General features: G+C 34.5%; 1 long non-coding RNA gene across 1 annotated transcript in view; it reads left to right on the forward strand.

Annotated features, from left to right (window-relative positions):
* The window catches only part of LOC141378549 (uncharacterized), a 239,466-nt gene that overhangs the window by 216,831 nt on the left and 8,947 nt on the right, over positions 1 to 13,688 (forward strand). The gene's annotated exons all lie outside the window — the stretch shown is intronic.

Genomic DNA, 13,688 nt, shown 5'->3' on the forward strand with positions numbered 1-13,688 from the left:
GTCTGAAATATCAGTGTCATCTTTTTGCAATATTGCAGATAACCGTTATCAGAAGTGCCAGACTCACATTTGGTCCTGCAGTTTTAATAGATTTTCTCCAGTTACCAAAGGCCATTTAAGTTAAAGTTTCTAAAATGAAATATGTGAATAGTAAAATGCAGTTGTGTGATCTGTTTGGTCTGAATTTAACTGATTGTTTTGTTCTGCAATTTTTTTTTTTTTAAATCAAATATCTTAGCATCAACACATATGACATTTAATAATCATGAACTAGTTCATTTATAATTGATATCTTTGTCTTTTTAAGTTTTGTATTTTATGTAAGTAACAGATTTTTGTTTATTGTATAAAAAAATATATTTCAGTCTTTTTACAAAAACAAAATGCTAAACAGCATACAAATTTTCCATTGACTTGTAATCTCAGGGAAACCACTTTAAGTGATACAGTACATACAGTAGCAGTCCTCATGGCAGTGGTCCTCAACCCCCAGGCCCCATCAATTAATCGGGCCGCACACAAAAAATAAATAATCGGTCTGAACGATCTTTTATTTTGAAAAATCTTCTATTTTGAAAAATGACTATTCTATTGGTTACATTTTGGTCACATGAGTGCCTAAATGTAACCCACAGGCTAGCAAAATGAGTAAGAAACGGTCTCTGGAAAGTTTCTTTGCAAAGAGGAAAAGGCCCAATGTACCTGCAAACTGGTAAATCCAGCATGTCTGTGCAAGAAGAAGATCAACTGCTGGGGATTGCAAATGATGGCGAAAGTTCACATATCACGTCTTTTCTGCGTGCAAGTTTGTTATTTCCAATTGAAAAACAAAACGCTGGAGCGACGCAACGCGCGGGAACGGCACAACATGCTTTCGCTTTCCGTACAACCCAGTTGAAAACATCTTTAGAATGCTGTGAGCGCACCACACCCACTTCATATTTTGTATGTATATACACATTTCGGTAGACTAATTATCTCAGACAAACACACCAGTGTTTTTAATTTTCTTCATAAATGAAACTTGCGTCAGGGTTGCAGGAATATTTTGTCTGATTAATGGTCTCCTAGGACCTCGGGCCATGGTAAAATTGTCAGGCCTTGACCGGTCTGCAGTGATTAAAAAGGTTGCGGACCACTGCTGTATGGTACTACTACTGTTAATTGGTCAATGGGTCAAAAATGACCCAGGCACCGTTTTAACAGCAGAAAAAAAAAACACTTAATGTTTTTTTTTTTTTATCTTTAAGTTTGCCGACTTTTTCTAAAATGTAATTTAATTAAAACATTTAATTTAATTTAATGATAATAATAATATATTCTGTTTTCATGAAAGCTGTACACATTGAGGGTAAACTTTTCTGGTCAATTTTGACTTGCCAACTTTAAATCCTTTTTCAAACCACAAAAACTACTGACACACACATACACACACCGACAACCCTCTATTTTGTCTTCCTGCAAAATAGATCTGAGGGTTAAAATTAAATTAAGCTGCTTTACATTAAAGGTTTAGTGAAGGTGGGTCATTTTTGACCCAAAGGGCAAATGGTATAAACACAGTAAGAAGAAAACAAGAGGGTTACATTTGTTCTACTAAGAGTACAAGCTAGACCACCATAGAAGAATCTTGTTTTGTTTTTGTGTACTTAAAACTTGAACTTTTATTTTACTGTTTACTGTTACAAATTTGCTAGTCATTTTCCTAGTATATCCTACCACACCATTTAAAAAATAAGAAGAAAAATGTTTATTATTTATTTATATTTCTTTTATATTTAATTATGTTTATTTATATTGTAAGACTTCATTGAATATTCTTGAATTCAGTCTTTTTTTTTCTCGTGAGCAATTTTGAACACAGATGTATGCTTTAAACAAGAAAAACTCTTTGTGATTTAGAAGATTAGTCTTTCCAGAAAATTTACATAAATTAGAATTTTAAAGAATTAACTTTATATTCATCTGTTTTGTTCAAATTCACTGGCTTTAAATTTGACTAAGGACATAAAGAGTTTAAATCCAAATCTGCACTTTCTGATGACAATTTTTATGTTATGTCCTGCTAATCTTAGTTTGCAGACCTGAAAACCTTCCAAACTTGCTTTGAAACTATGATTGAAAACTTGGTGGTTAAACTTTTTCAGCCCATGAAGCTATGTAACCATGGCCTAGATATATATTTTATAATCTATCTTGTATAATCTTCCTCGTTTTAACATTTCCAGAATGACAGAGAGAAGATGGCAGTTTTTAGACAGAGCAGTAATGTCAGAGTAAGATCAAGATTGGGAAGGCAGTTCTGACTTCAAGGAAGCAGGGATTGCTGTCTTCTGCTTGCAGCTCTCTGAACCAATGAGAAATGCAAATCAAAAAGTCACACTCACGTACAGCAATCTAAACCAAAACATATGCTTCACCAGTGGTTCTCAACCCCTTAACTTGAGGACACCAATTTTACTCAGAGTCTAGGCCCACGTTCAAAATCAATTGTTTAAAATAGTGTGGAAAGGAATTGTTTATGTTGGTTAATTGTATGATATTAAAGGACAAAGGCAAATAATACAACTTGACTATCTTGGAATCAATCTGAATTGGCTATAAGATTAATCTGTGGTAATCTGTGCTTAATCCACCACAGCGGAATAAACCACCACCAATTCCAGCATATATGTTGTGCAACGGATGCCCTTCCAGCCGCAACACAATATTAGAAAACACTATTTACACACACTGATACACTACAGCCAATTTTGTTTAACCAATTCACTTATTCCACATGTCTGGACTGTGGGGGAAATCGGAGCAACCGGAAGAAACGCACACGAACACAGGGAGAACATGCAAACTCCACACAGAAATGCCAACTGGCCCAACCGGGATTCGAACCGCCAACCTAGGTACTACATTTGAATTTGAATGTCTTATTCAATCGTTAGATATGTACATATGTCTTTATAATATGAATGTGAGTCGTATGAATGGAACTCAGACGTATCCGCTATTTTGTCACTATCAATTGACCTACCCGCGTCAGTTGCTTCACTTTACTCCCATTCATGAATTCTCTGGCGAAGCATGGGATATTGTAGGGTTCATTGGATGCGCACTTCAGTTTCGCCGGAAGCAGTAGGTCATCCGGGTACTTCTCGCACACTGTTTTTTTAACTCTATGACATACTATATACTACTTGGCTCGCATACTTTTTTTAGCCTACAATATATTGTGGAAGTAAGTTTTAGACGCATAACTTGTTTAACCTTTAACATATGTTGGTGCTTTTTGGTCAAAAATATAAATATAGATAATATAGAATTTCTAGCAGTGTTTGGGTTACTTTTCAAACTAATGCATTAAAATATTGAGTTACTCCCTGAAAAAGTACGTGTTTGCACTACTTAGTTACTTTTTATGGTAAGTAATGCGTTACATTACTTTTGCGTTACTTTTTATTATCTGCCTTGTGCTTGATTTCTTTCAGAACTATTTTTTTTTTTTAATAGAGGAGCTCTGCAATTAACAATGCACTGTATAACCTCCCTGAATTATTGTCCCCCGTTTATTTTTTCCTAATTTCTGTTTAATGGAAAGAAGATTTTTTTCAACACATTTCTAAACATAAAAGTTTTAATAACTTATCTCTAATAACTGATGTATTTTATCTTTGCCATAATGACAGTAAATATTATTTTACTAGATATTTTTCAAGACACTTCTATACAGTAAAGTGACATTTAAATGATCAACTAGGTTAATTAGGTTAACTAGGCAGGTTGGTGTAATTAGAAAAGTTATTGTATAACAAGGAATTGTTCTGTAGACTATCGAAAAATATATAGCTTAAAGGGGCTAAACAAATAAGACTTTCTCTAAAAGAAAAAAATATTATCAGACATACTGTGAAAATTTCCTTGCTCTGTTAAACATCATTTGGGAAATGTTTATTAAAAGAAAGAAAATTTAAAGTGGGGAAAATAATGTTCTTTAAGTGTGTGTGTGTGTGTGTGTGTGTGTGTGTGTGTGTGTGTGTGTGTGTGTGTGTGTGTGTGTGTGTGTGTGTGTGTGTGTGTGTGTGTGTGTGTGTGTGTGTGTGTGTGTGTGTGTGTGTGATACACGTCACATTTACTTTTTTAATGCCTAGGTTCTAGCCATCTTTTGCTAAACTCTTCAACTCTTTAAAATCATAGGAAACAAAACATTTTTAAATAAAAATGGATTCAAATGATTGAATGCTGATTTTGCAGTTTTTCTGAATTATTTTATTGAAATATTCAATCACAATTTATTTATGTCTTACAAATGTGTATTGCTATAGTATATATAAATATACATAATATTCATTCATTCATTTCCTTCAGCTTAGTCTCTTTTTTCATCAGGGGTGACCTCGGTGGAATGACCGCCAACTTTTCCAGCAAATATTTTCCCAGTGGATGCCTTTCCAGCCGCAACCCATTACTGGGAAACACCCATACACACTCACATTTACACACACTACAGCAAATTTAGTTTATTCAATTCAACTATACCACATGTCTTTGGACTGTATACCAAACATTTAAATATATAAAACTGTTATTGTTAAGAGTCTATACACATACTAACTATTGGAAACCATTGGAGGTTTGATCATGATCGACTTAAAATCTGAGGATAACTCTGTAATTTATGAGACATGTTTTAAAATCTGTGACAAAAATTTGAAGGCCTTGAGTTGGAATTGTGTGTGCCAGCTGGTTGTCTCTTGAGATTTTCTTTTATCATAGCTCAGTGATGTAATATGGAAACACTGCAAATTGCATTAAATGTAAAGCTTAACAAAACATGTCTATAACTAAAAGCATTAGGATCCTCGATACTTTCTTAATAAGATCTCTGTGTGAACATCTTCTTCCATGGCTTTCGCTAAATTGAATTCCTTGAACACAACACTGAAACATTTCCCTTGACAGCTCACATTGAAATCTCTGCCGCCAATCAGATAAAGTCAATGCACTTTAAAAGCAGGGCAATGGGAGTTGTGCCAGACAGCTTAAATCCAACATAACATTCACATATAGGTGCACACTGAATACACATGTATCCCACAGTGAGAGTGGCGAGAGATGGCTAGTCATGGCCAAAGTGAGCACATGACAAATATTATCTCAGTCACATGCTGTTCTCTGAACTGCACTGTGGTTCAGGACTTGCTTGTTTATGTAAATGTTAATTCTTGCTTTCCTTACAGATGTAGCCTTCCTCTAATTTCCCTTCCTGCAGTGCATTGCTTTGCTCTCAGTGTTGACTTTGCAAGGGAGAACAGCCGTCTTTGAGTCATAATGCCACGTCTGTCAGACTGATAAACGCGTCGTGCTGCTTAAAGTCCGGCTGTAGCAAGGAAATGAGACCCTCAGCGAGTCTCTGATCTATATTTCTTCTTTAGAGGCCTTTAATGCCCTCAAAGCTCTTTTATCACTTCGTAAGGTTGACCAACTACAAATGACCGGCATTGATTAGTCCCTGATTCACACTGGAAATTGTTAGATTGATGCTTTTAAGCTTGTAAGAATGGATCCCTTGAAGTGGGGTCAATAGAATGGACTGAGAATTCTAATGATGCACATTTCCTATGGTTAAATCCAGGCCGTTCGGAGGGTCAGTAATCATTAATGCTAATGAAATTCTGTTTAGAACTCTCGTTTTCTAGATGATTAAATTAAGATAGTGAAGCATAAATAATCACTTTAAGCATCTAAAAACTGTCCTCTGATAAATCATTATCATTATCGTTTGCAAATGGTGGCATTATTTTCATATGAACCCTTGAACACCTGATTTAGCCTGTGAACGACTGCTGTAATTAATGCTGGTTGGCAATCCCCTAGTCAACTGGGGTGGTGCCCATTTTCTGTCAATTGCTGCTACAGTATGTCTGCTATTTGGCCCGAGAGAAGTAACATCCACAGCTAGACAGATACGACATTGTAATTTCCTAATTTTTTTCAATAAACAGTCAGACGGGAACCACCAAAAACTTGACATCGCTATGTCTCCATTGAAACAGCACTGAGTAAACTGCAACGCTTACTGAATTACATTTGCAATGCGCTCTTGAGAGTTTTACTTGGATAGGATATATCCTATGGTTCAGTCACAAAATGAAGTTTCTGTCATCATTTAGTAGCTCCTCAAATCTGTCTCACTTTCTTGTGTGACACGTTTAAAGTCAAATAATAGATTTGTGTGTGTGGAACAATTCATCCTGACCTGTGGAACTGTCTAAAAGCGTGTTATTTAGATAAAAGGACATATTTTGTTAAAAACAAACAATAAAAAAAAACGTAATTTAAATGACATAATAGCATAATTATAAAATAGTTAATAAAAAGTGAATAAATAAATATTAAAACATGTTTCAAAACTGTATTAAAAATCACTATAAACAAATCAATAAATATTCAAATAAAAACATTTTGATTAAAATAAATAGGTGTGCGATTTAATAACACTGTGTGAAAATACAATAATGTAGCTTAATAAAAGCTCAATATTTTACATGTTACATGTCAAAGTACTTTCATGCTGTAACCTCTTGCTTAGGAATAGGATTGTTGTCCAGTTCTTTTTAAAAAATTCCACCAGAATTGTTCAGTGTGATTAAAGCACCAATTCAAATGGTTCACAAAAAAATGATTATGTCTTTATTTTAAAGACATTTTCTACTAATTAGTTTGCAGCTGTTTTTGAGTCATAAACTCTGTGATTAACTGAGTAAGCCTCTAGTTAATATCTTTGTGAACTGTTAATGGCTCGGTATTATACAGGAGAAGTGATAGAGTCCGACTGCTGGAAAGGTAAGTGCTATGCTAGTTTGTCTTAAAACAATATACAGAACGGTAAATCATTTTTGAATGAATTATAGAAGGATAAGCTTTTAATCTCCTTTTACGAAATTCTTAAAGGGGGATTAGGTTTTAGTGACGTCTACTAGCCAAAGGTAAGCCATATATGGCAAAACTTGCATTTTTGTATATTATTTTATTTATTTGGGGTTTAAATCACATTTTCTTCACGTGATGCCAGTTTTTATGTACTGTAGTTTATACTTTTGAAAAGTCGAAAATAGTATGTTTTATAAAGTGCAAGGCTTTTCTTTCAACTGATTTTGCACAGTTAGACATGTAATCCATACCTATTCCCTAGCTCTAAATCTAACCATAATTGTAAATTATTGCTAAAATCAATAGGTTAACAAAAATGAAGCACAATAGATGTTGATTCAGGAATATGTTGCACTTGTAAAAATAGGTTAGTTCACAACTATTTCATTATAAATGTGTATCTTGTCACCATCTAGCGATCAAAAAGATTAATACAGAATAACAAAAGAATAGAGTGTATCTTTTATAATTAAAATTGTGTTCTTTTGAAATACAGTTTGCTAGGGCCCTATTATACAAATATCACTTTTATAAAAGATTTAAACAGTTGTGTGGCAACAGTCTGTGAATACAGTATATCCAGCTTCTAATGGTAAAATGATATTAATTTTACTTTTTATAATTACACTTCATAAATCAGTCTGCAGAAACACTTTGATTGACATTCTTCATTTGTACGTGTCATCAGAGGTGGTAAGTCCCACCCCTTAGTGATGATTAGTGACAATAGGCTCATTTGAAGTGCGCCTTGCCTTGACTGCAAAGATGAGAGCAGGCGGCTGCAATAAGAAGAGGGCTCAAAAAATACATCAGAAGTCCGACACTTCCCGAACATCACTGTTTTGCCGCCTGGAAACGTCACCGGGGTGGAGATCGTGCTTGCGTTTTTTTATCGCAGATGAATGACCTCATGAAAAAATACTATGGTGATTTATAGAAAATATTATAGCATTTTTGAACATGTTTTTTTTTTTTAGTATTGGGTTATGTTTATAGTTGTTGTGATACCAGAGCAACTATAGACTTTAAATAGGCTATTTTTATAATATGGTTCAAAAACACTCTAGTATTCATATGTGTTACTGTAGTATTTTTTAATGTGAGAGTGGATGCAATTGAAATATCACTGTTTTTACAAAAGGATGGTCACAATCACAGCAGATGAACAGTTCATTACTTAAAAGGGTGTTCTTAAAGTATAAATCTGTCAATTCAACAAATGTTAAAAGAATGACAAAATAAAACAGCTTCTACAGCAAGAAAGCTTTCAAGAAAAAATGTCATTTGGCTACATTATAAATTAATTAGCTACAGCAAGATGTTTTTGAATGACAAGTCATGACAAATGTTTGTTTGACAATATTAAATAAGGGGCTTTTTAAATTGACATGCTTATTAGGCCTATATAATCTGCTTTTACTCCAGCCAGACTAAAATAAACAGCCTAAGACTTTCTCCAGAATAAAAACTATTAGACTGTAGGAAATACTATGAAAATGTTCTTAGTCTATTAAACATGACTTTTGACTTCACATACGTGTGTGTGTGTGTGTGTGTGTGTGTGTGTGTGTGTGTGTGTGTGTGTGTGTGTGTGTGCGCGCGTGCGTGCGTGCGTGCGTGCGTGCGTGCGTGTGTGTGTGTTTTGTTTACTATACCTCTTTCTCTTCTCAAATGAAACCACACAAAGATGAGGCATATTGACAAAGCAGTGTGATTACCTTTGTATGTACGCATACAAAGGTGTACATGTTGAACTGACTTACATGGAATAATGTGCATAAAAATCACAATACAAAATTCACACAAACATACAAAATCCATATGTAATGCTCTTTGTGCCTTTTTTTTTATTATCAACGAAAATACAAAAAAGGTATTCAACAAAGCCAGGTATAAACCTTCCTAAAAACAAGATAGAGAATAAGGTGTAGTTTGTCAGTCTCATCCAATAAGCATTCAGCCAGTCGTTTTCCATCACGCTTTTGGTGAGTGCAGTATTTGGAGAGCAACTGCTGACGACTGCTCAATCCGCGGTTTCTGTCTCGCCTTCGCGAGAGTATTTTGGCGCACGTCAGTGTGACATCAGAGCGAGGCGAACGCAACTCTGACACATTTCTAACCGCCATGCATCTTGTGGTGATCACCGGTGATCGATTCTGCGCAGATTTTGTCCATTTCAAATGAGCCTATTGTTTTTTTAATCTGCCACTATGCTGACACATAGGCATTTGTAGCTCCGTTCTTATTTGAAAAGAGGACCGGGAGCACAATCTCATTTAAATTGAAAGCTACAGTCAACAAAATGTGACAATTAAAATCAAAGCCCAAAAGGGGCAGTTCCAAAGAGTTCTAAAGCATTATTTGGGGGTATTTTGAGCTGAAACTTCACATACACACTCTAAGGACATCAGCAACTTATTTTACATCTTTAAAAAGGGGCATAATTGGTTCTCTTTAAAGCTCAAGGATATGCAACCATTACATCCTCTAATCTTCATTATTAACTGCGAAATTAGCTGAAAATGTACACAGTGATGTATGCAAGTAGGCTGCTTTGTTTTGTATGATTGTTTCTCTGATTTTTTCAGAGTAACAGTGGCTGATCACATTATAGCCTTCCTCATGAATGTGAAGGCCCTGGTTCCCTTCGCTCAAGCCTTATTCCATTCCTGAAGATGTGATGTGTGAGAATCCATTAAACAGCTTCACTTGATTTTAAACACTTTTAACTTAACTCTGCAGGGAGGTGAGCTAGAGACGCAGTCGACCCAGAATCCATCTATATTTTAGATACGCTAAGATGCTATCAGAATATTCACTGCAGGCAGGAGTATCTCGAGGTGAAGATAAGCTTGGCTTTTGTTTGGTCAGTCTTGTAAAGGAAAGCAGTAAACAATAGAACATCAGAAGCAATAGTAGGACTATGATTCACATCAGTGACCGTTTGTTAACCTCTGGTGAAGTTGAGCTCTTTTTCATTTTTAAAAATGCAACTATTTTGGACTGCTTTTTAAAAACATTGCTAGTTGTGCCCTGGAGGTCAAAAACTTGGGATAATTATGATTTCTGATGCTTTTGAAAATTGTTATTCTGCTCACCAAGGCTTTATAAAAAATACATTAAGACAGTAACATTCTGATATATTTTATTACTACGGAAAATAACCATGTTCTGTTTGAATACGTTTAGTTGGCAAAGCAACGTTTTCAGCATTTTTCCGTGTCACGTAAATTTGCAAATTTTGTCACTTAATATGTGGATATTGTTGATATGTTGCTATTTGATATTTTGATATTTGAAAGCAACAAAACACACCTACAGTATAACTCAACAAGACCACGGCCCATTTGATATCTTCGATATATATGGTATACACAAACTCCATATTGTTGATTGGCTGTGTGTTTTCAAATAGAGTAATAGATCAATAGCAATGATGTAGAAGCACAAACCCTAATTGCAAGCCTAAACTTACACTTTAAAACCCAACAGTCAACTTTATCAAATGAAATGAGTTTAGTTGACTCAAAATTGACTTAAAGTTAATTCTGCTCATTTGAAAAAAGTTTTAAACTCAGTGTTGAAGGTAAGGAGTTGATAAAATATTTTATTACTAAGGCCAGACGGAATCTGCAGACATTTTTTGCTGTTTCTGCACAGAATTTTGGTAAAACTATTTTGGGATTATCATAACCTAAAACTTAATATATTAAATAAAAAGTAGTAACTTTTTAACTTGTATTTAATGTTTACAATGCAAATCTTATTAGATCCACTTTATTTGGTAAACAAAGCAAGTCTCTCATATAATATCTCTACTAAAAGACAGAAAACATTACTTTACAAACAGTTTTGTAAATAAATCATATAAATATTTTCATATTTGTTAATATTACTGAAATTAATTGAAAAACTGAACATATATATGTAAACCCCGCCAGTACTACGTCACTCAACCCGTTCCGAGCTGTTATCGAACCAGCAACCTTCCACATGGGAGTCAGTTGCTCTAGTAGCGTCTGTCGCTAGAGCACCTTAAGAGGTCAGAGGAGTGAGGTTTACCTGCACAGCACCTACTAGCTGGCCTCCGTTACACTCACCCCCCTAAACAACACTCCCATCCGGGTCACGGCACAAATGTCACCCCGCCGGTACTACACCACCCAACCCACTCCGAGCTGGTATCGAACCGGCGACCTTCCGCATGGGAGTCGATTGCTCTAACAAAGAGGCTAAAGACCATGACCTTTAGTGTCTTTTGCTAGAGCACCTTTAGAGGTCAGAGGAGTGAGGTTTATCTGCACAGCACCTACTCCGTTACATTTATATTATTGAAAACTTATATATATATATGAATTTACACACATTTACACAAGTTAATATACTGAATCAATGATGGGCTAAAAATCTAAAGAATTCTGCAGAATTCTAAGCACATAGATTCCATGTGGGCTTCCGTGTAAGTTTACAGTACTCATGTAAATTAGTTTTGTAACTCAAATGGTTTGTAGCAATCAGTTTCCTCAACCAGTTCGAGTTGCCTTAACTTATTGAGTTTTACAGTACTCAGTTGGTTTGAGTTCTCTTCATTTTTTGGGTTTTACTGTGCTCAAATTGCTTCGTTTACTCAAATTAAGTTTACAGTACTCATTAGGATTCGTTTTTTAACTTGAATGGTCTGTTGCAATCGGTTTCCTCAAATGGTTTGTCTTTTCGGATCTTTGTTATTGAAATTTTGTTCCATGATAAACATAGATGTTGATCCAGGAAAATCTTGCTCTTGGAAAAAACAGGTTTGCTGTTAGTTCACAAGTATATCATTAGAAAAATGTAACTTGTTACCATCTAGCAAAAAGACTAGTCTAACAGAACAGAATAAATTGTATTTTAGTATATAGTAAATGAAAATATCCTTTATAATTCATTCATTTATTCATTTTCTTTTTGGTCCCTTGATTAATCGGGGTCACCACAGCAGAATGAACCACCAATTTTTCCAGCATTTGTTTTATGCAGCGGATGCCCTTCCAGCTGCATCCCAGGACTGGGAAACATAAATTATAAAACAGATGTTAAAACATAACATTTGCTTATTTAAAGGGGACCAATTATATAAAAATCACTTTCATAAGGTGTTGATATTTGGAAGCAACAAAACACACTTTCTGTATAACTCAACAAGACCATGGCCCATTTGATATCTCCGCTACTGTATATACTGTACAGTTGAAGTCAGAATTATTAGCCCCCCTGTTCATTTTTTTCCTCAATTTCTGTTTAACAGAGAGCAGATTTTTTTTCAACACATTTCTAATCATAATAGTTTCAATAACTCATTTCTCGTCCTCAGGTTTTGGGACTTGGTCTGACACTGGGATAAAAAATAAAATACTTTATTAGTGCACCTTTAAGAAATACTAATATTAAAAATTTCTAAACTGCTTAACAATGTTGTGGTTACACTAAATCCTTCTTGAAGTAGGCCCTATTATTATTATTTTTCTGTTTCTCAAAAAATGCATTTCAAACATGAATAAATAAATAATTAAAAATAAATAAATAAACTTTGTTTTACAACATTAATATTAATAATAACTATTGTCATTTATTTAATATACAGAAAATTTCAGCTTTGCCACAATTACATTTAAAAAATACCAATATATTCAGATTAAAAAAATAATCTATTTAAAACAATAAGAATATTTAATAGCAGCACTGCTTTTAATGTAACTTTGATTAAACAAATTAGCCTAAGTGAGCAAAAGACACATTTATATAGTTAATGTTTTCCCTCATATCATCATGGCGGCTCATTCCACCTTGGGGACTCCTGGTAGATAAGGTACTAAGCTCCAGAAAAATAAATCGGCATATTTAGTTTTCACAGCTTTTAGTTTACAGCTTTACATAGTCTATAAGGCATAAGGTGGCATTAAATCTGTAGTTTTTATTCTAGGATGAGTGTGGGTGCAAAAGGTCTGAACCAGAGTGTGTAGATCATGGTTGATAATGTTTCACGCGCGTCTGTTCTGTGGCGGTGACTGGGCAGGAGTGTGAGCTGTGACTGCTCTGATGGATGGATGTTTCTCTATCATGTCTTTGGCGGAAATGTGTACTTAACCGCATGATGCCAGAACAAGTGTGATCAGCAAGATGTCTGGTGTCTGCAGGAGGCATTTGGGGTCTCCTTGCCCTGTAGGCTGGGTGGGTTTTGCTCAGCTGCAGTGCTCAAATTTGCTCTCAATCTTGAGAAGGTCAAATAATTGGTCAGAACGAACACTGTGCTGCTGGATGTAGAAGGCAGAGTTTTTGTAGCAATAAGAAAACCAGCAGGATTTAAAGTTTATTGGCTAGCAGGGTGACTGGCGAGAACATTGTTGGTTGGTAGAGGGAAAAGATGTACCATGTCTTTTAAAAAAAGAGATAACAGTATATTTGTACCAAATTAAATGTCTGCTACTTCCGGAAAATCAAAAGAAAGTAAATATATCTTTCCAAATATTGAAATGCTGGGTTTCAAACACTCGATTTGTGTTGAGGTAAAATAAAGAAATTATGTTAAGTTATAACTTTTTCAAAATTTAAGTAGATTGAACATACAACATTTAAGATGACCCAAAAAAATCTAAAAAAAATTGTGTTGTTTTGAAGTTGTTACATTTATATATATATATATATATATATATATATATATATATATATATATATATATATATATATATATATATATATATATATATATATGTATGTATGTATTTTAT

The sequence above is a fragment of the Danio rerio genome, chromosome 17 (assembly GCF_052040795.2).
Source record: "Danio rerio strain M-AB ecotype USA chromosome 17, GRCz13ab, whole genome shotgun sequence".
Taxonomy (NCBI): Eukaryota; Metazoa; Chordata; class Actinopteri; order Cypriniformes; family Danionidae; genus Danio; species Danio rerio.